Raw genomic sequence first — 20,968 nt, 5'->3', positions numbered from 1 at the left:
AGTCGCCATTACCCGACCATATTCGCCTCTAAATCTAGTTCTAATGCTTGCTTACTTTCTGTTCGAAATACACACCAACCTTAGCCAAACAAACGAGGACATATAAGTACATTTGTCAATGGACAACCGAATATAAAATTTGATAATATTTCCAAACGCCACTATTTTTGGCTAACTGTCATTTTTAATTTTCTCGTTCCGGGGATGTCCGATCAATGAGCCAACAATCCAAGTGTCATAAGGCTAACGATTGCTTCCCTTACTTAGCTTGCGTTGCATAAGGATCTCAGAGTCAGAGAGATTAGATAGAGCTGCCCGAAGAAACCACCAACGTACAAGCCTCTCGGCTGTGCCGTGCGCTTCGCGCTTTACTTAGCTTGCGTTGCATAAGGATCTCAGAGCCAGAGAGATTAGATAGAGCTGCCCGAAGAAACCACCAACGTACAAGCCTCTCGGCTGTGCCGTGCGCTTCGCGCACGGCGTTTCAAATATCTTTCAGCAACAAAGAGGTTGGAGGACGTCTAGTAGCCTCTCGGCTGTGCCGTGCGCTTCGCGCACGGCGTTTCAAATATCTTTCAGCAACAAAGAGGTTGGAGGACGTCTAGTAGGCAATATCCAGTAAAAAATACGTTCCTTCCATTTTCAACTAATGCCAAAATAATACATTGTAGTCCATGTAGTATCACCCATCTTGGGAAGCACTTCAATTCAATTGGATTCACAAAAATAAAATAATTCCATGCCAACAGCATCCCGTATTCCCAAGCGGTCACCCATCCAAGTACTAACGGGACCCGACATAGCTTAACTTCCGGGAGCTGACGAGACCGGGTGAGTTCTATGTGGTATGGCCGTTGACATTAAACTAGACGCAATTACCCGACCATATTCGCCTCTAATCTATTACTTGTGCTTGAGATTTATCTTTTTGAAATACACACTAATCTTACCAAAACCACCGAAAAACTATCAGTTTGTCATTTTACAAATGTTGTCAGTATGTAGTAGTAGAATATCTTTGTTTCCGCATACAGACGTTTTTAATTTTTCATTTATTCAAAGTGCCCAATCAGAAGACCGGGCGTTAAAAAAATAAGTCATATAGACTCATCAATGCTCCTAACCACGGAAATCTTTAGTAAAAGGCGAAAGATTTATCCGGGTATTGATTAGAAACCAGAGTAAATAACAGTGGTATGCCTTGTATTTATATTCATTTCAAAATTTTGAAGTGCGCTTGTAAGGTTTTTTTTCGAAACATGCGTTTACATATCAAAATCCTTGTGCAATTCTTTATCAATGGGTACAGTTATTTTAAAGTAAATATCATGTATAAAGCTCGTTAACATGTTTTTGAACGAAACAGTTGTGCGCAGTGTTATTTTTGAAAAAAATGAACGATCTTTATGGTACAAGCCCAACACGTAGGTGGTGGGATCAGATGTTTACCCCGACATTCACCCTACAGCGGTTAACAATTTATTGAACTTCCCCTTTAAACATGGTGGAATCTTTTCACCTTGTCATTTGGAATCACCTTTTCAAATATTTTCCCCGTGTTCACAATGTTCCAACTGACTGATATTAATGGCCTTCAGCGAACGAATTAATCAGCCTTGTCTGACGTGCAATACCAACTAAATGGAAACAAAAATCACTTATACGATTTCACTTTCACCGTTTAATGTTATAAACACACTATGCAACACTCCAATTTTTCTAACTGACTGTAATTTTTTTTTTCTTGTACGCTGAAATGCTCCTGATGGAGCTATCAAAAATTGCCGACGACAAAGATTATTTCACTTCATCGTGGCGGGGTATTGGTTAAAGTTTTCAACTAGCAATAATCACACCTCGGGAGACCCTCATTGGTTATGATATTGCCACTGCGCAAAGCTAAATTATAATCAGAAAAGCAAGTCTACTTAAGCATTTGCTGAATTCGTTCTGCTTGGACGTGTTGGACCAACAATTTCGTTCAGAAATATTCATTTAGATTACCCTAGGCAAATTTTAATTTCCATCTCCCATTGGACTAATACCAACAGGGGACAGTTCATTACATACATGAAATAATTTTTGTCTTAATATCGGGTCAAATACTTGAAATTCTGTAAATGTGTATTTTTCTTCCATACATTTCAACAACTTCCTGCACACACAAAAAAAGGGAGGGGGAATTTCAGGTTTTCATTCCAAATTGTTTTTCACATTATGAACTATTGAAGTGAGCGAGCATTACTTTCCAACCAAACAAAATTTATAGTTAATCTGCGTGTTGACGTGAAAAATCAGTTTTCAGTGCCGTGACCAGGATTCGAACCTGGGTTACTACGGATTCATATCTAGTAGGTACCACAACGTAGGGTCCTAACCACTAGACGATCACGGCCAATCCATTGGCCATGATGATTTATATTAAAGTAGCTAAACATGAATTTCATTACTTTGTTGTTTCTTCCCAGAAAGAAAATCTGATGCTTCGCGTATTCCCAAGCGGTCAACCCTACCGTTTACTAACGGGACCAGATTTAGTTCAACTTCCGGCAGATGACAAGAATTTTTCTTACATTTATAGTGTGTTCAGGGAACGGCGCGAACGCAGTCCCCCACTACCAAAAATTGTACTCCCGAGTTAATCACATTTGGATTAATCGCAAGGGTCAGCCCATCCTTAGTGCAATGGAAAGGCCTCGCCCTGGAGGAACCACCTTGGTGATCATGGTTGCCTCTGAGCCAGGTAAGTATGATTGTGGATGCTTTTTCACTTTGTTTAATACTTTGTATACAGCAGAACAATATTGACAAAGAGTGTTCAAGTATTTGACTGACGTTTAGAGAATACCACCCACTTTCTTTCATCGACTTGAATTACGAACTCGAGCAAAATATAGTAAATAAAGCTCAGTATTTATTTCATGGTCTTGATCTTTGCAAATACTTTTCAAGAAACAAATTGCTTGTTTTTTTTCATTTGGTCGTCCAATTGGCAAATAAGAAAATAAGAAAATCGACTTTTCATATGAAAATACACGCATCTTCATATTTTAAAAAAAAACATCACATCGAAAGATGAACAGTACTAATTAGTTAACACAATCAAGTACGTATTTTTTTATGCTTTTCTTGATATTACGAAAAAAATACAATTAGAAAAAATTACAAACATGTCTACATGACAGTTTTGCAATTATACATGGTCTTTTATTATACGGTGCTAAGACAATTTCTGTTTTATTCAATATGTTCTCCCTCATAGAGGGTGAGCCGATCCCGGAGGTACTGCAATACCGGGTCAACCCGTGGCGGGAGCAGTGCAAGCACTGTATTCCCACCGTATGCCAAAAATCAGTTTAATATTCTGGGGTCCATTTGAACCCGTATCAGATATTAAGCTGATAAGAACAGATACTACACTTTGATCTTAGCCAAAAGGCCGAGAAGCGATAATGTTACAAGGATTACTGCCCAAAATAACCACTGAGGTTCAACACATTTCCGGTGGTGTACGAAGAATACTCATATCACTCAAAACATTCAAGAAATGCTATAAAATATTGAGTTGTTCATTTTTCCAGACGCGACCACTTGATGCTTATAAAGTTCATTTTCATTTGTTTTATTATGCTCATACTGTATTAAGGGAGATACAATTTACGCTGAAGGCGTTGCAAATTTTACTCTCGTTATCACACTAGGTCCTTTTTTTTCAGAATATGGCTTTGCCACGCCACCTGACGACAAAAGCTCTGAACGATAATTAATCATGATTAAATAACAATAACTAAAAGAATGCAATACGATCATAAAGTCATGACACATCCTCAAATTGACCAACCTCACTTTCACAATTTATTTTGCCATACAAGCAGATGATTTAAGGACACGAATACCTGGAATTATTATTAAGATTTATCTCTTTAGATTTTCAAGAATTTAAATTTGTTTTATCATCTCAACCACTCTGAACACGCTAGTTTCCTTCCGCTATTTCACATGGATTTAACGGAAACGGTCCTCAATGACTGTGTTTGATGCTGTCGAGACAGCTACACTCACAGCCTGTTTCACGCTCAGAAACCAGCGTCTTAACTCGTCATCGTGGGTTGAAAGGAGACAAGTTTCTGGTGGGAAACAAGTCAAGATATACTACAGAAATGATCCTGTGAAGTATGATCTTAAATGCAATGTTATTTTGCAGAACTCTAAATAAGGTTTGTACGATCAATGAGCTTTGGCGTAAATTACAGTGCATAGATCGATATTTCGGAATATTAAATTGAGATTTGCAATACTTGACGCACACAGTACATACATTGTCAGGTCTTGCATTTTGTTCATTTATTGAAACACCGAGAAGCTCTTTAATAGTTATAGAACAAGTGACGAGACCAATTTTGGACACAATAAAGAATCCGCGTGCTCATCAAATCAATTTATTACAGTAATGTATTATCGATTGAGAGCCCATTTATCAGCTGGGTGTTTGGCGTGCACCTATAATCCTGCTTCGGGGAGGCTTGGTAGAGTGGATGGCTTGAGTTTAGGAGCCCTGTTTCGTGATACCGCATGTTGATCAGGTGCCCGCACTAAGCTTGACATCAGCATGGATCTGCTAGAGGAATCTAGTAGGTGCAGGTTAGCTAAGGAGGAGCGTAGTGGGTCAGGAGGGAAACCTAGCAGCCAAAAGTTCCCGTGTTCGGCAGTAGTGGGATCGTGCCAGTGAGTGGGCGTCATGCAACAGCCTCAACAAAATAGCCAAACCTCTATCTTTTTTTTTGTCGTTAAAACTACCGAGATCAAACAAACATGCGTTCTACAATATATGGTATCATTAATCAAAGTCCCAGCAATACCCTTTTCAACTAATACCTAAAGAATACATTATATTCCATGTCTCATCTAACTTGGGGAGCAAAAATAAAATTACACCATGCCAACAGCATCCCGTATTCCCAAGCGGTCACCCATCCAAGTACTAACGGGACCCGACATAGCTTAACTTCCGGGAGCTGACGAGACCGGGTGAGTTCTATGTGGTATGGCCGTTGACATCAATTCAGTCGCCATTACCCGACCATATTCGCCTCTAAATCTAGTTCTAATGCTTGCTTACTTTCTGTTCGAAATACACACCAACCTTAGCCAAACAAACGAGGACATATAAGTACATTTGTCAATGGACAACCGAATATAAAATTTGATAATATTTCCAAACGCCACTATTTTTGGCTAACTGTCATTTTTAATTTTCTCGTTCCGGGGATGTCCGATCAATGAGCCAACAATCCAAGTGTCATAAGGCTAACGATTGCTTCCCTTACTTAGCTTGCGTTGCATAAGGATCTCAGAGTCAGAGAGATTAGATAGAGCTGCCCGAAGAAACCACCAACGTACAAGCCTCTCGGCTGTGCCGTGCGCTTCGCGCTTTACTTAGCTTGCGTTGCATAAGGATCTCAGAGCCAGAGAGATTAGATAGAGCTGCCCGAAGAAACCACCAACGTACAAGCCTCTCGGCTGTGCCGTGCGCTTCGCGCACGGCGTTTCAAATATCTTTCAGCAACAAAGAGGTTGGAGGACGTCTAGTAGCCTCTCGGCTGTGCCGTGCGCTTCGCGCACGGCGTTTCAAATATCTTTCAGCAACAAAGAGGTTGGAGGACGTCTAGTAGGCAATATCCAGTAAAAAATACGTTCCTTCCATTTTCAACTAATGCCAAAATAATACATTGTAGTCCATGTAGTATCACCCATCTTGGGAAGCACTTCAATTCAATTGGATTCACAAAAATAAAATAATTCCATGCCAACAGCATCCCGTATTCCCAAGCGGTCACCCATCCAAGTACTAACGGGACCCGACATAGCTTAACTTCCGGGAGCTGACGAGACCGGGTGAGTTCTATGTGGTATGGCCGTTGACATTAAACTAGACGCAATTACCCGACCATATTCGCCTCTAATCTATTACTTGTGCTTGAGATTTATCTTTTTGAAATACACACTAATCTTACCAAAACCACCGAAAAACTATCAGTTTGTCATTTTACAAATGTTGTCAGTATGTAGTAGTAGAATATCTTTGTTTCCGCATACAGACGTTTTTAATTTTTCATTTATTCAAAGTGCCCAATCAGAAGACCGGGCGTTAAAAAAATAAGTCATATAGACTCATCAATGCTCCTAACCACGGAAATCTTTAGTAAAAGGCGAAAGATTTATCCGGGTATTGATTAGAAACCAGAGTAAATAACAGTGGTATGCCTTGTATTTATATTCATTTCAAAATTTTGAAGTGCGCTTGTAAGGTTTTTTTTCGAAACATGCGTTTACATATCAAAATCCTTGTGCAATTCTTTATCAATGGGTACAGTTATTTTAAAGTAAATATCATGTATAAAGCTCGTTAACATGTTTTTGAACGAAACAGTTGTGCGCAGTGTTATTTTTGAAAAAAATGAACGATCTTTATGGTACAAGCCCAACACGTAGGTGGTGGGATCAGATGTTTACCCCGACATTCACCCTACAGCGGTTAACAATTTATTGAACTTCCCCTTTAAACATGGTGGAATCTTTTCACCTTGTCATTTGGAATCACCTTTTCAAATATTTTCCCCGTGTTCACAATGTTCCAACTGACTGATATTAATGGCCTTCAGCGAACGAATTAATCAGCCTTGTCTGACGTGCAATACCAACTAAATGGAAACAAAAATCACTTATACGATTTCACTTTCACCGTTTAATGTTATAAACACACTATGCAACACTCCAATTTTTCTAACTGACTGTAATTTTTTTTTTCTTGTACGCTGAAATGCTCCTGATGGAGCTATCAAAAATTGCCGACGACAAAGATTATTTCACTTCATCGTGGCGGGGTATTGGTTAAAGTTTTCAACTAGCAATAATCACACCTCGGGAGACCCTCATTGGTTATGATATTGCCACTGCGCAAAGCTAAATTATAATCAGAAAAGCAAGTCTACTTAAGCATTTGCTGAATTCGTTCTGCTTGGACGTGTTGGACCAACAATTTCGTTCAGAAATATTCATTTAGATTACCCTAGGCAAATTTTAATTTCCATCTCCCATTGGACTAATACCAACAGGGGACAGTTCATTACATACATGAAATAATTTTTGTCTTAATATCGGGTCAAATACTTGAAATTCTGTAAATGTGTATTTTTCTTCCATACATTTCAACAACTTCCTGCACACACAAAAAAAGGGAGGGGGAATTTCAGGTTTTCATTCCAAATTGTTTTTCACATTATGAACTATTGAAGTGAGCGAGCATTACTTTCCAACCAAACAAAATTTATAGTTAATCTGCGTGTTGACGTGAAAAATCAGTTTTCAGTGCCGTGACCAGGATTCGAACCTGGGTTACTACGGATTCATATCTAGTAGGTACCACAACGTAGGGTCCTAACCACTAGACGATCACGGCCAATCCATTGGCCATGATGATTTATATTAAAGTAGCTAAACATGAATTTCATTACTTTGTTGTTTCTTCCCAGAAAGAAAATCTGATGCTTCGCGTATTCCCAAGCGGTCAACCCTACCGTTTACTAACGGGACCAGATTTAGTTCAACTTCCGGCAGATGACAAGAATTTTTCTTACATTTATAGTGTGTTCAGGGAACGGCGCGAACGCAGTCCCCCACTACCAAAAATTGTACTCCCGAGTTAATCACATTTGGATTAATCGCAAGGGTCAGCCCATCCTTAGTGCAATGGAAAGGCCTCGCCCTGGAGGAACCACCTTGGTGATCATGGTTGCCTCTGAGCCAGGTAAGTATGATTGTGGATGCTTTTTCACTTTGTTTAATACTTTGTATACAGCAGAACAATATTGACAAAGAGTGTTCAAGTATTTGACTGACGTTTAGAGAATACCACCCACTTTCTTTCATCGACTTGAATTACGAACTCGAGCAAAATATAGTAAATAAAGCTCAGTATTTATTTCATGGTCTTGATCTTTGCAAATACTTTTCAAGAAACAAATTGCTTGTTTTTTTTCATTTGGTCGTCCAATTGGCAAATAAGAAAATAAGAAAATCGACTTTTCATATGAAAATACACGCATCTTCATATTTTAAAAAAAAACATCACATCGAAAGATGAACAGTACTAATTAGTTAACACAATCAAGTACGTATTTTTTTATGCTTTTCTTGATATTACGAAAAAAATACAATTAGAAAAAATTACAAACATGTCTACATGACAGTTTTGCAATTATACATGGTCTTTTATTATACGGTGCTAAGACAATTTCTGTTTTATTCAATATGTTCTCCCTCATAGAGGGTGAGCCGATCCCGGAGGTACTGCAATACCGGGTCAACCCGTGGCGGGAGCAGTGCAAGCACTGTATTCCCACCGTATGCCAAAAATCAGTTTAATATTCTGGGGTCCATTTGAACCCGTATCAGATATTAAGCTGATAAGAACAGATACTACACTTTGATCTTAGCCAAAAGGCCGAGAAGCGATAATGTTACAAGGATTACTGCCCAAAATAACCACTGAGGTTCAACACATTTCCGGTGGTGTACGAAGAATACTCATATCACTCAAAACATTCAAGAAATGCTATAAAATATTGAGTTGTTCATTTTTCCAGACGCGACCATTTGATGCTTATAAAGTTCATTTTCATTTGTTTTATTATGCTCATACTGTATTAAGGGAGATACAATTTACGCTGAAGGCGTTGCAAATTTTACTCTCGTTATCACACTAGGTCCTTTTTTTTCAGAATATGGCTTTGCCACGCCACCTGACGACAAAAGCTCTGAACGATAATTAATCATGATTAAATAACAATAACTAAAAGAATGCAATACGATCATAAAGTCATGACACATCCTCAAATTGACCAACCTCACTTTCACAATTTATTTTGCCATACAAGCAGATGATTTAAGGACACGAATACCTGGAATTATTATTAAGATTTATCTCTTTAGATTTTCAAGAATTTAAATTTGTTTTATCATCTCAACCACTCTGAACACGCTAGTTTCCTTCCGCTATTTCACATGGATTTAACGGAAACGGTCCTCAATGACTGTGTTTGATGCTGTCGAGACAGCTACACTCACAGCCTGTTTCACGCTCAGAAACCAGCGTCTTAACTCGTCATCGTGGGTTGAAAGGAGACAAGTTTCTGGTGGGAAACAAGTCAAGATATACTACAGAAATGATCCTGTGAAGTATGATCTTAAATGCAATGTTATTTTGCAGAACTCTAAATAAGGTTTGTACGATCAATGAGCTTTGGCGTAAATTACAGTGCATAGATCGATATTTCGGAATATTAAATTGAGATTTGCAATACTTGACGCACACAGTACATACATTGTCAGGTCTTGCATTTTGTTCATTTATTGAAACACCGAGAAGCTCTTTAATAGTTATAGAACAAGTGACGAGACCAATTTTGGACACAATAAAGAATCCGCGTGCTCATCAAATCAATTTATTACAGTAATGTATTATCGATTGAGAGCCCATTTATCAGCTGGGTGTTTGGCGTGCACCTATAATCCTGCTTCGGGGAGGCTTGGTAGAGTGGATGGCTTGAGTTTAGGAGCCCTGTTTCGTGATACCGCATGTTGATCAGGTGCCCGCACTAAGCTTGACATCAGCATGGATCTGCTAGAGGAATCTAGTAGGTGCAGGTTAGCTAAGGAGGAGCGTAGTGGGTCAGGAGGGAAACCTAGCAGCCAAAAGTTCCCGTGTTCGGCAGTAGTGGGATCGTGCCAGTGAGTGGGCGTCATGCAACAGCCTCAACAAAATAGCCAAACCTCTATCTTTTTTTTTGTCGTTAAAACTACCGAGATCAAACAAACATGCGTTCTACAATATATGGTATCATTAATCAAAGTCCCAGCAATACCCTTTTCAACTAATAACTAAAGAATACATTATATTCCATGTCTCATCTAACTTGGGGAGCAAAAATAAAATTACACCATGCCAACAGCATCCCGTATTCCCAAGCGGTCACCCATCCAAGTACTAACGGGACCCGACATAGCTTAACTTCCGGGAGCTGACGAGACCGGGTGAGTTCTATGTGGTATGGCCGTTGACATCAATTCAGTCGCCATTACCCGACCATATTCGCCTCTAAATCTAGTTCTAATGCTTGCTTACTTTCTGTTCGAAATACACACCAACCTTAGCCAAACAAACGAGGACATATAAGTACATTTGTCAATGGACAACCGAATATAAAATTTGATAATATTTCCAAACGCCACTATTTTTGGCTAACTGTCATTTTTAATTTTCTCGTTCCGGGGATGTCCGATCAATGAGCCAACAATCCAAGTGTCATAAGGCTAACGATTGCTTCCCTTACTTAGCTTGCGTTGCATAAGGATCTCAGAGTCAGAGAGATTAGATAGAGCTGCCCGAAGAAACCACCAACGTACAAGCCTCTCGGCTGTGCCGTGCGCTTCGCGCTTTACTTAGCTTGCGTTGCATAAGGATCTCAGAGCCAGAGAGATTAGATAGAGCTGCCCGAAGAAACCACCAACGTACAAGCCTCTCGGCTGTGCCGTGCGCTTCGCGCACGGCGTTTCAAATATCTTTCAGCAACAAAGAGGTTGGAGGACGTCTAGTAGCCTCTCGGCTGTGCCGTGCGCTTCGCGCACGGCGTTTCAAATATCTTTCAGCAACAAAGAGGTTGGAGGACGTCTAGTAGGCAATATCCAGTAAAAAATACGTTCCTTCCATTTTCAACTAATGCCAAAATAATACATTGTAGTCCATGTAGTATCACCCATCTTGGGAAGCACTTCAATTCAATTGGATTCACAAAAATAAAATAATTCCATGCCAACAGCATCCCGTATTCCCAAGCGGTCACCCATCCAAGTACTAACGGGACCCGACATAGCTTAACTTCCGGGAGCTGACGAGACCGGGTGAGTTCTATGTGGTATGGCCGTTGACATTAAACTAGACGCAATTACCCGACCATATTCGCCTCTAATCTATTACTTGTGCTTGAGATTTATCTTTTTGAAATACACACTAATCTTACCAAAACCACCGAAAAACTATCAGTTTGTCATTTTACAAATGTTGTCAGTATGTAGTAGTAGAATATCTTTGTTTCCGCATACAGACGTTTTTAATTTTTCATTTATTCAAAGTGCCCAATCAGAAGACCGGGCGTTAAAAAAATAAGTCATATAGACTCATCAATGCTCCTAACCACGGAAATCTTTAGTAAAAGGCGAAAGATTTATCCGGGTATTGATTAGAAACCAGAGTAAATAACAGTGGTATGCCTTGTATTTATATTCATTTCAAAATTTTGAAGTGCGCTTGTAAGGTTTTTTTTCGAAACATGCGTTTACATATCAAAATCCTTGTGCAATTCTTTATCAATGGGTACAGTTATTTTAAAGTAAATATCATGTATAAAGCTCGTTAACATGTTTTTGAACGAAACAGTTGTGCGCAGTGTTATTTTTGAAAAAAATGAACGATCTTTATGGTACAAGCCCAACACGTAGGTGGTGGGATCAGATGTTTACCCCGACATTCACCCTACAGCGGTTAACAATTTATTGAACTTCCCCTTTAAACATGGTGGAATCTTTTCACCTTGTCATTTGGAATCACCTTTTCAAATATTTTCCCCGTGTTCACAATGTTCCAACTGACTGATATTAATGGCCTTCAGCGAACGAATTAATCAGCCTTGTCTGACGTGCAATACCAACTAAATGGAAACAAAAATCACTTATACGATTTCACTTTCACCGTTTAATGTTATAAACACACTATGCAACACTCCAATTTTTCTAACTGACTGTAATTTTTTTTTTCTTGTACGCTGAAATGCTCCTGATGGAGCTATCAAAAATTGCCGACGACAAAGATTATTTCACTTCATCGTGGCGGGGTATTGGTTAAAGTTTTCAACTAGCAATAATCACACCTCGGGAGACCCTCATTGGTTATGATATTGCCACTGCGCAAAGCTAAATTATAATCAGAAAAGCAAGTCTACTTAAGCATTTGCTGAATTCGTTCTGCTTGGACGTGTTGGACCAACAATTTCGTTCAGAAATATTCATTTAGATTACCCTAGGCAAATTTTAATTTCCATCTCCCATTGGACTAATACCAACAGGGGACAGTTCATTACATACATGAAATAATTTTTGTCTTAATATCGGGTCAAATACTTGAAATTCTGTAAATGTGTATTTTTCTTCCATACATTTCAACAACTTCCTGCACACACAAAAAAAGGGAGGGGGAATTTCAGGTTTTCATTCCAAATTGTTTTTCACATTATGAACTATTGAAGTGAGCGAGCATTACTTTCCAACCAAACAAAATTTATAGTTAATCTGCGTGTTGACGTGAAAAATCAGTTTTCAGTGCCGTGACCAGGATTCGAACCTGGGTTACTACGGATTCATATCTAGTAGGTACCACAACGTAGGGTCCTAACCACTAGACGATCACGGCCAATCCATTGGCCATGATGATTTATATTAAAGTAGCTAAACATGAATTTCATTACTTTGTTGTTTCTTCCCAGAAAGAAAATCTGATGCTTCGCGTATTCCCAAGCGGTCAACCCTACCGTTTACTAACGGGACCAGATTTAGTTCAACTTCCGGCAGATGACAAGAATTTTTCTTACATTTATAGTGTGTTCAGGGAACGGCGCGAACGCAGTCCCCCACTACCAAAAATTGTACTCCCGAGTTAATCACATTTGGATTAATCGCAAGGGTCAGCCCATCCTTAGTGCAATGGAAAGGCCTCGCCCTGGAGGAACCACCTTGGTGATCATGGTTGCCTCTGAGCCAGGTAAGTATGATTGTGGATGCTTTTTCACTTTGTTTAATACTTTGTATACAGCAGAACAATATTGACAAAGAGTGTTCAAGTATTTGACTGACGTTTAGAGAATACCACCCACTTTCTTTCATCGACTTGAATTACGAACTCGAGCAAAATATAGTAAATAAAGCTCAGTATTTATTTCATGGTCTTGATCTTTGCAAATACTTTTCAAGAAACAAATTGCTTGTTTTTTTTCATTTGGTCGTCCAATTGGCAAATAAGAAAATAAGAAAATCGACTTTTCATATGAAAATACACGCATCTTCATATTTTAAAAAAAAACATCACATCGAAAGATGAACAGTACTAATTAGTTAACACAATCAAGTACGTATTTTTTTATGCTTTTCTTGATATTACGAAAAAAATACAATTAGAAAAAATTACAAACATGTCTACATGACAGTTTTGCAATTATACATGGTCTTTTATTATACGGTGCTAAGACAATTTCTGTTTTATTCAATATGTTCTCCCTCATAGAGGGTGAGCCGATCCCGGAGGTACTGCAATACCGGGTCAACCCGTGGCGGGAGCAGTGCAAGCACTGTATTCCCACCGTATGCCAAAAATCAGTTTAATATTCTGGGGTCCATTTGAACCCGTATCAGATATTAAGCTGATAAGAACAGATACTACACTTTGATCTTAGCCAAAAGGCCGAGAAGCGATAATGTTACAAGGATTACTGCCCAAAATAACCACTGAGGTTCAACACATTTCCGGTGGTGTACGAAGAATACTCATATCACTCAAAACATTCAAGAAATGCTATAAAATATTGAGTTGTTCATTTTTCCAGACGCGACCACTTGATGCTTATAAAGTTCATTTTCATTTGTTTTATTATGCTCATACTGTATTAAGGGAGATACAATTTACGCTGAAGGCGTTGCAAATTTTACTCTCGTTATCACACTAGGTCCTTTTTTTTCAGAATATGGCTTTGCCACGCCACCTGACGACAAAAGCTCTGAACGATAATTAATCATGATTAAATAACAATAACTAAAAGAATGCAATACGATCATAAAGTCATGACACATCCTCAAATTGACCAACCTCACTTTCACAATTTATTTTGCCATACAAGCAGATGATTTAAGGACACGAATACCTGGAATTATTATTAAGATTTATCTCTTTAGATTTTCAAGAATTTAAATTTGTTTTATCATCTCAACCACTCTGAACACGCTAGTTTCCTTCCGCTATTTCACATGGATTTAACGGAAACGGTCCTCAATGACTGTGTTTGATGCTGTCGAGACAGCTACACTCACAGCCTGTTTCACGCTCAGAAACCAGCGTCTTAACTCGTCATCGTGGGTTGAAAGGAGACAAGTTTCTGGTGGGAAACAAGTCAAGATATACTACAGAAATGATCCTGTGAAGTATGATCTTAAATGCAATGTTATTTTGCAGAACTCTAAATAAGGTTTGTACGATCAATGAGCTTTGGCGTAAATTACAGTGCATAGATCGATATTTCGGAATATTAAATTGAGATTTGCAATACTTGACGCACACAGTACATACATTGTCAGGTCTTGCATTTTGTTCATTTATTGAAACACCGAGAAGCTCTTTAATAGTTATAGAACAAGTGACGAGACCAATTTTGGACACAATAAAGAATCCGCGTGCTCATCAAATCAATTTATTACAGTAATGTATTATCGATTGAGAGCCCATTTATCAGCTGGGTGTTTGGCGTGCACCTATAATCCTGCTTCGGGGAGGCTTGGTAGAGTGGATGGCTTGAGTTTAGGAGCCCTGTTTCGTGATACCGCATGTTGATCAGGTGCCCGCACTAAGCTTGACATCAGCATGGATCTGCTAGAGGAATCTAGTAGGTGCAGGTTAGCTAAGGAGGAGCGTAGTGGGTCAGGAGGGAAACCTAGCAGCCAAAAGTTCCCGTGTTCGGCAGTAGTGGGATCGTGCCAGTGAGTGGGCGTCATGCAACAGCCTCAACAAAATAGCCAAACCTCTATCTTTTTTTTTGTCGTTAAAACTACCGAGATCAAACAAACATGCGTTCTACAATATATGGTATCATTAATCAAAGTCCCAGCAATACCCTTTTCAACTAATACCTAAAGAATACATTATATTCCATGTCTCATCTAACTTGGGGAGCAAAAATAAAATTACACCATGCCAACAGCATCCCGTATTCCCAAGCGGTCACCCATCCAAGTACTAACGGGACCCGACATAGCTTAACTTCCGGGAGCTGACGAGACCGGGTGAGTTCTATGTGGTATGGCCGTTGACATCAATTCAGTCGCCATTACCCGACCATATTCGCCTCTAAATCTAGTTCTAATGCTTGCTTACTTTCTGTTCGAAATACACACCAACCTTAGCCAAACAAACGAGGACATATAAGTACATTTGTCAATGGACAACCGAATATAAAATTTGATAATATTTCCAAACGCCACTATTTTTGGCTAACTGTCATTTTTAATTTTCTCGTTCCGGGGATGTCCGATCAATGAGCCAACAATCCAAGTGTCATAAGGCTAACGATTGCTTCCCTTACTTAGCTTGCGTTGCATAAGGATCTCAGAGTCAGAGAGATTAGATAGAGCTGCCCGAAGAAACCACCAACGTACAAGCCTCTCGGCTGTGCCGTGCGCTTCGCGCTTTACTTAGCTTGCGTTGCATAAGGATCTCAGAGCCAGAGAGATTAGATAGAGCTGCCCGAAGAAACCACCAACGTACAAGCCTCTCGGCTGTGCCGTGCGCTTCGCGCACGGCGTTTCAAATATCTTTCAGCAACAAAGAGGTTGGAGGACGTCTAGTAGCCTCTCGGCTGTGCCGTGCGCTTCGCGCACGGCGTTTCAAATATCTTTCAGCAACAAAGAGGTTGGAGGACGTCTAGTAGGCAATATCCAGTAAAAAATACGTTCCTTCCATTTTCAACTAATGCCAAAATAATACATTGTAGTCCATGTAGTATCACCCATCTTGGGAAGCACTTCAATTCAATTGGATTCACAAAAATAAAATAATTCCATGCCAACAGCATCCCGTATTCCCAAGCGGTCACCCATCCAAGTACTAACGGGACCCGACATAGCTTAACTTCCGGGAGCTGACGAGACCGGGTGAGTTCTATGTGGTATGGCCGTTGACATTAAACTAGACGCAATTACCCGACCATATTCGCCTCTAATCTATTACTTGTGCTTGAGATTTATCTTTTTGAAATACACACTAATCTTACCAAAACCACCGAAAAACTATCAGTTTGTCATTTTACAAATGTTGTCAGTATGTAGTAGTAGAATATCTTTGTTTCCGCATACAGACGTTTTTAATTTTTCATTTATTCAAAGTGCCCAATCAGAAGACCGGGCGTTAAAAAAATAAGTCATATAGACTCATCAATGCTCCTAACCACGGAAATCTTTAGTAAAAGGCGAAAGATTTATCCGGGTATTGATTAGAAACCAGAGTAAATAACAGTGGTATGCCTTGTATTTATATTCATTTCAAAATTTTGAAGTGCGCTTGTAAGGTTTTTTTTCGAAACATGCGTTTACATATCAAAATCCTTGTGCAATTCTTTATCAATGGGTACAGTTATTTTAAAGTAAATATCATGTATAAAGCTCGTTAACATGTTTTTGAACGAAACAGTTGTGCGCAGTGTTATTTTTGAAAAAAATGAACGATCTTTATGGTACAAGCCCAACACGTAGGTGGTGGGATCAGATGTTTACCCCGACATTCACCCTACAGCGGTTAACAATTTATTGAACTTCCCCTTTAAACATGGTGGAATCTTTTCACCTTGTCATTTGGAATCACCTTTTCAAATATTTTCCCCGTGTTCACAATGTTCCAACTGACTGATATTAATGGCCTTCAGCGAACGAATTAATCAGCCTTGTCTGACGTGCAATACCAACTAAATGGAAACAAAAATCACTTATACGATTTCACTTTCACCGTTTAATGTTATAAACACACTATGCAACACTCCAATTTTTCTAACTGACTGTAATTTTTTTTTTCTTGTACGCTGAAATGCTCCTGATGGAGCTATCAAAAATTGCCGACGACAAAGATTATTTCACTTCATCGTGGCGGGGTATTGGTTAAAGTTTTCAACTAGCAATAATCACACCTCGGGAGACCCTCATTGGTTATGATATTGCCACTGCGCAAAGCTAAATTATAATCAGAAAAGCAAGTCTACTTAAGCATTTGCTGAATTCGTTCTGCTTGGACGTGTTGGACCAACAATTTCGTTCAGAAATATTCATTTAGATTACCCTAGGCAAATTTTAATTTCCATCTCCCATTGGACTAATACCAACAGGGGACAGTTCATTACATACATGAAATAATTTTTGTCTTAATATCGGGTCAAATACTTGAAATTCTGTAAATGTGTATTTTTCTTCCATACATTTCAACAACTTCCTGCACACACAAAAAAAGGGAGGGGGAATTTCAGGTTTTCATTCCAAATTGTTTTTCACATTATGAACTATTGAAGTGAGCGAGCATTACTTTCCAACCAAACAAAATTTATAGTTAATCTGCGTGTTGACGTGAAAAATCAGTTTTCAGTGCCGTGACCAGGATTCGAACCTGGGTTACTACGGATTCATATCTAGTAGGTACCACAACGTAGGGTCCTAACCACTAGACGATCACGGCCAATCCATTGGCCATGATGATTTATATTAAAGTAGCTAAACATGAATTTCATTACTTTGTTGTTTCTTCCCAGAAAGAAAATCTGATGCTTCGCGTATTCCCAAGCGGTCAACCCTACCGTTTACTAACGGGACCAGATTTAGTTCAACTTCCGGCAGATGACAAGAATTTTTCTTACATTTATAGTGTGTTCAGGGAACGGCGCGAACGCAGTCCCCCACTACCAAAAATTGTACTCCCGAGTTAATCACATTTGGATTAATCGCAAGGGTCAGCCCATCCTTAGTGCAATGGAAAGGCCTCGCCCTGGAGGAACCACCTTGGTGATCATGGTTGCCTCTGAGCCAGGTAAGTATGATTGTGGATGCTTTTTCACTTTGTTTAATACTTTGTATACAGCAGAACAATATTGACAAAGAGTGTTCAAGTATTTGACTGACGTTTAGAGAATACCACCCACTTTCTTTCATCGACTTGAATTACGAACTCGAGCAAAATATAGTAAATAAAGCTCAGTATTTATTTCATGGTCTTGATCTTTGCAAATACTTTTCAAGAAACAAATTGCTTGTTTTTTTTCATTTGGTCGTCCAATTGGCAAATAAGAAAATAAGAAAATCGACTTTTCATATGAAAATACACGCATCTTCATATTTAAAAAAAAAACATCACATCGAAAGATGAACAGTACTAATTAGTTAACACAATCAAGTACGTATTTTTTTATGCTTTTCTTGATATTACGAAAAAAATACAATTAGAAAAAATTACAAACATGTCTACATGACAGTTTTGCAATTATACATGGTCTTTTATTATACGGTGCTAAGACAATTTCTGTTTTATTCAATATGTTCTCCCTCATAGAGGGTGAGCCGATCCCGGAGGTACTGCAATACCGGGTCAACCCGTGGCGGGAGCAGTGCAAGCACTGTATTCCCACCGTATGCCAAAAATAAGTTTAATATTCTGGGGTCCATTTGAACCCGTATCAGATATTAAGCTGATAAGAACAGATACTACACTTTGATCTTAGCCAAAAGGCCGAGAAGCGATAATGTTACAAGGATTACTGCCCAAAATAACCACTGAGGTTCAACACATTTCCGGTGGTGTACGAAGAATACTCATATCACTCAAAACATTCAAGAAATGCTATAAAATATTGAGTTGTTCATTTTTCCAGACGCGACCACTTGATGCTTATAAAGTTCATTTTCATTTGTTTTATTATGCTCATACTGTATTAAGGGAGATACAATTTACGCTGAAGGCGTTGCAAATTTTACTCTCGTTATCACACTAGGTCCTTTTTTTTCAGAATATGGCTTTGCCACGCCACCTGACGACAAAAGCTCTGAACGATAATTAATCATGATTAAATAACAATAACTAAAAGAATGCAATACGATCATAAAGTCATGACACATCCTCAAATTGACCAACCTCACTTTCACAATTTATTTTGCCATACAAGCAGATGATTTAAGGACACGAATACCTGGAATTATTATTAAGATTTATCTCTTTAGATTTTCAAGAATTTAAATTTGTTTTATCATCTCAACCACTCTGAACACGCTAGTTTCCTTCCGCTATTTCACATGGATTTAACGGAAACGGTCCTCAATGACTGTGTTTGATGCTGTCGAGACAGCTACACTCACAGCCTGTTTCACGCTCAGAAACCAGCGTCTTAACTCGTCATCGTGGGTTGAAAGGAGACAAGTTTCTGGTGGGAAACAAGTCAAGATATACTACAGAAATGATCCTGTGAAGTATGATCTTAAATGCAATGTTATTTTGCAGAACTCTAAATAAGGTTTGTACGATCAATGAGCTTTGGCGTAAATTACAGTGCATAGATCGATATTTCGGAATATTAAATTGAGATTTGCAATACTTGACGCACACAGTACATACATTGTCAGGTCTTGCATTTTGTTCATTTATTGAAACACCGAGAAGCTCTTTAATAGTTATAGAACAAGTGACGAGACCAATTTTGGACACAATAAAGAATCCGCGTGCTCATCAAATCAATTTATTACAGTAATGTATTATCGATTGAGAGCCCATTTATCAGCTGGGTGTTTGGCGTGCACCTATAATCCTGCTTCGGGGAGGCTTGGTAGAGTGGATGGCTTGAGTTTAGGAGCCCTGTTTCGTGATACCGCATGTTGATCAGGTGCCCGCACTAAGCTTGACATCAGCATGGATCTGCTAGAGGAATCTAGTAGGTGCAGGTTAGCTAAGGAGGAGCGTAGTGGGTCAGGAGGGAAACCTAGCAGCCAAAAGTTCCCGTGTTCGGCAGTAGTGGGATCGTGCCAGTGAGTGGGCGTCATGCAACAGCCTCAACAAAATAGCCAAACCTCTATCTTTTTTTTTGTCGTTAAAACTACCGAGATCAAACAAACATGCGTTCTACAATATATGGTATCATTAATCAAAGTCCCAGCAATACCCTTTTCAACTAATACCTAAAGAATACATTATATTCCATGTCTCATCTAACTTGGGGAGCAAAAATAAAATTACACCATGCCAACAGCATCCCGTATTCCCAAGCGGTCACCCATCCAAGTACTAACGGGACCCGACATAGCTTAACTTCCGGGAGCTGACGAGACCGGGTGAGTTCTATGTGGTATGGCCGTTGACATCAATTCAGTCGCCATTACCCGACCATATTCGCCTCTAAATCTAGTTCTAATGCTTGCTTACTTTCTGTTCGAAATACACACCAACCTTAGCCAAACAAACGAGGACATATAAGTACATTTGTCAATGGACAACCGAATATAAAATTTGATAATATTTCCAAACGCCACTATTTTTGGCTAACTGTCATTTTTAATTTTCTCGTTCCGGGGATGTCCGATCAATGAGCCAACAATCCAAGTGTCATAAGGCTAACGATTGCTTCCCTTACTTAGCTTGCGTTGCATAAGGATCTCAGAGTCAGAGAGATTAGATAGAGCTGCCCGAAGAAACCACCAACGTACAAGCCTCTCGGCTGTGCCGTGCGCTTCGCGCTTTACTTAGCTTGCGTTGCATAAGGATCTCAGAGCCAGAGAGATTAGATAGAGCTGCCCGAAGAAACCACCAACGTACAAGCCTCTCGGCTGTGCCGTGCGCTTCGCGCACGGCGTTTCAAATATCTTTCAGCAACAAAGAGGTTGGAGGACGTCTAGTAGCCTCTCGGCTGTGCCGTGCGCTTCGCGCACGGCGTTTCAAATATCTTTCAGCAACAAAGAGGTTGGAGGACGTCTAGTAGGCAATATCCAGTAAAAAATACGTTCCTTCCATTTTCAACTAATGCCAAAATAATACATTGTAGTCCATGTAGTATCACCCATCTTGGGAAGCACTTCAATTCAA

The 20,968-nt window shown here is 39.3% G+C and overlaps 28 non-coding genes across 28 annotated transcripts; all 28 read right to left on the bottom strand.

The window, feature by feature from the left end:
- Positions 1-740: 740 nt before the first annotated feature.
- LOC124318886 lies at positions 741-859 on the bottom strand. Its single transcript, XR_006912576.1, has one exon. It is a non-coding gene; the product is annotated as a 5S ribosomal RNA (ribosomal RNA).
- Positions 860-1,062: 203 nt separating this feature from the next.
- LOC124318865 lies at positions 1,063-1,185 on the bottom strand. Its single transcript, XR_006912551.1, has one exon. It is a non-coding gene; the product is annotated as a U5 spliceosomal RNA (small nuclear RNA).
- A 574-nt stretch (positions 1,186-1,759) lies between these two features.
- On the bottom strand, positions 1,760-1,901 carry LOC124318842. The gene has a single exon (XR_006912526.1). It is a non-coding gene; the product is annotated as a U4 spliceosomal RNA (small nuclear RNA).
- Positions 1,902-2,587: 686 nt separating this feature from the next.
- LOC124318771 lies at positions 2,588-2,751 on the bottom strand. Its single transcript, XR_006912450.1, has one exon. It is a non-coding gene; the product is annotated as a U1 spliceosomal RNA (small nuclear RNA).
- Positions 2,752-3,260: 509 nt separating this feature from the next.
- On the bottom strand, positions 3,261-3,451 carry LOC124318792. The gene has a single exon (XR_006912473.1). It is a non-coding gene; the product is annotated as a U2 spliceosomal RNA (small nuclear RNA).
- Positions 3,452-3,961: 510 nt separating this feature from the next.
- On the bottom strand, positions 3,962-4,183 carry LOC124318817. The gene has a single exon (XR_006912500.1). It is a non-coding gene; the product is annotated as a small nucleolar RNA U3 (small nucleolar RNA).
- Positions 4,184-4,937: 754 nt separating this feature from the next.
- On the bottom strand, positions 4,938-5,056 carry LOC124318885. Its single transcript, XR_006912575.1, has one exon. It is a non-coding gene; the product is annotated as a 5S ribosomal RNA (ribosomal RNA).
- Positions 5,057-5,804: 748 nt separating this feature from the next.
- On the bottom strand, positions 5,805-5,923 carry LOC124318884. Its single transcript, XR_006912574.1, has one exon. It is a non-coding gene; the product is annotated as a 5S ribosomal RNA (ribosomal RNA).
- A 203-nt stretch (positions 5,924-6,126) lies between these two features.
- On the bottom strand, positions 6,127-6,249 carry LOC124318864. The gene has a single exon (XR_006912550.1). It is a non-coding gene; the product is annotated as a U5 spliceosomal RNA (small nuclear RNA).
- Positions 6,250-6,823: 574 nt separating this feature from the next.
- On the bottom strand, positions 6,824-6,965 carry LOC124318840. Its single transcript, XR_006912525.1, has one exon. It is a non-coding gene; the product is annotated as a U4 spliceosomal RNA (small nuclear RNA).
- Positions 6,966-7,651: 686 nt separating this feature from the next.
- On the bottom strand, positions 7,652-7,815 carry LOC124318770. Its single transcript, XR_006912449.1, has one exon. It is a non-coding gene; the product is annotated as a U1 spliceosomal RNA (small nuclear RNA).
- A 509-nt stretch (positions 7,816-8,324) lies between these two features.
- Positions 8,325-8,515, bottom strand: LOC124318791. The gene has a single exon (XR_006912472.1). It is a non-coding gene; the product is annotated as a U2 spliceosomal RNA (small nuclear RNA).
- Positions 8,516-9,025: 510 nt separating this feature from the next.
- On the bottom strand, positions 9,026-9,247 carry LOC124318816. The gene has a single exon (XR_006912499.1). It is a non-coding gene; the product is annotated as a small nucleolar RNA U3 (small nucleolar RNA).
- Positions 9,248-10,001: 754 nt separating this feature from the next.
- On the bottom strand, positions 10,002-10,120 carry LOC124318883. Its single transcript, XR_006912573.1, has one exon. It is a non-coding gene; the product is annotated as a 5S ribosomal RNA (ribosomal RNA).
- Positions 10,121-10,868: 748 nt separating this feature from the next.
- On the bottom strand, positions 10,869-10,987 carry LOC124318881. The gene has a single exon (XR_006912570.1). It is a non-coding gene; the product is annotated as a 5S ribosomal RNA (ribosomal RNA).
- Positions 10,988-11,190: 203 nt separating this feature from the next.
- Positions 11,191-11,313, bottom strand: LOC124318863. The gene has a single exon (XR_006912549.1). It is a non-coding gene; the product is annotated as a U5 spliceosomal RNA (small nuclear RNA).
- A 574-nt stretch (positions 11,314-11,887) lies between these two features.
- LOC124318839 lies at positions 11,888-12,029 on the bottom strand. Its single transcript, XR_006912524.1, has one exon. It is a non-coding gene; the product is annotated as a U4 spliceosomal RNA (small nuclear RNA).
- Positions 12,030-12,715: 686 nt separating this feature from the next.
- LOC124318769 lies at positions 12,716-12,879 on the bottom strand. Its single transcript, XR_006912448.1, has one exon. It is a non-coding gene; the product is annotated as a U1 spliceosomal RNA (small nuclear RNA).
- A 509-nt stretch (positions 12,880-13,388) lies between these two features.
- Positions 13,389-13,579, bottom strand: LOC124318790. The gene has a single exon (XR_006912471.1). It is a non-coding gene; the product is annotated as a U2 spliceosomal RNA (small nuclear RNA).
- Positions 13,580-14,089: 510 nt separating this feature from the next.
- On the bottom strand, positions 14,090-14,311 carry LOC124318815. Its single transcript, XR_006912498.1, has one exon. It is a non-coding gene; the product is annotated as a small nucleolar RNA U3 (small nucleolar RNA).
- Positions 14,312-15,065: 754 nt separating this feature from the next.
- LOC124318880 lies at positions 15,066-15,184 on the bottom strand. The gene has a single exon (XR_006912569.1). It is a non-coding gene; the product is annotated as a 5S ribosomal RNA (ribosomal RNA).
- Positions 15,185-15,932: 748 nt separating this feature from the next.
- Positions 15,933-16,051, bottom strand: LOC124318879. The gene has a single exon (XR_006912568.1). It is a non-coding gene; the product is annotated as a 5S ribosomal RNA (ribosomal RNA).
- Positions 16,052-16,254: 203 nt separating this feature from the next.
- LOC124318861 lies at positions 16,255-16,377 on the bottom strand. The gene has a single exon (XR_006912548.1). It is a non-coding gene; the product is annotated as a U5 spliceosomal RNA (small nuclear RNA).
- A 574-nt stretch (positions 16,378-16,951) lies between these two features.
- LOC124318838 lies at positions 16,952-17,093 on the bottom strand. Its single transcript, XR_006912523.1, has one exon. It is a non-coding gene; the product is annotated as a U4 spliceosomal RNA (small nuclear RNA).
- A 686-nt stretch (positions 17,094-17,779) lies between these two features.
- Positions 17,780-17,943, bottom strand: LOC124318768. Its single transcript, XR_006912447.1, has one exon. It is a non-coding gene; the product is annotated as a U1 spliceosomal RNA (small nuclear RNA).
- A 509-nt stretch (positions 17,944-18,452) lies between these two features.
- Positions 18,453-18,643, bottom strand: LOC124318779. Its single transcript, XR_006912458.1, has one exon. It is a non-coding gene; the product is annotated as a U2 spliceosomal RNA (small nuclear RNA).
- A 510-nt stretch (positions 18,644-19,153) lies between these two features.
- On the bottom strand, positions 19,154-19,375 carry LOC124318814. The gene has a single exon (XR_006912496.1). It is a non-coding gene; the product is annotated as a small nucleolar RNA U3 (small nucleolar RNA).
- A 754-nt stretch (positions 19,376-20,129) lies between these two features.
- On the bottom strand, positions 20,130-20,248 carry LOC124318878. Its single transcript, XR_006912567.1, has one exon. It is a non-coding gene; the product is annotated as a 5S ribosomal RNA (ribosomal RNA).
- Between the last annotated feature and the right edge of the window lie 720 nt (positions 20,249-20,968).

This window comes from Daphnia pulicaria, unplaced genomic scaffold, assembly GCF_021234035.1.
Source record: "Daphnia pulicaria isolate SC F1-1A unplaced genomic scaffold, SC_F0-13Bv2 h1tg000071l, whole genome shotgun sequence".
NCBI lineage: Eukaryota > Metazoa > Arthropoda > Branchiopoda > Diplostraca > Daphniidae > Daphnia > Daphnia pulicaria.
This window is presented reverse-complemented; position numbering and strand designations above follow the sequence as displayed.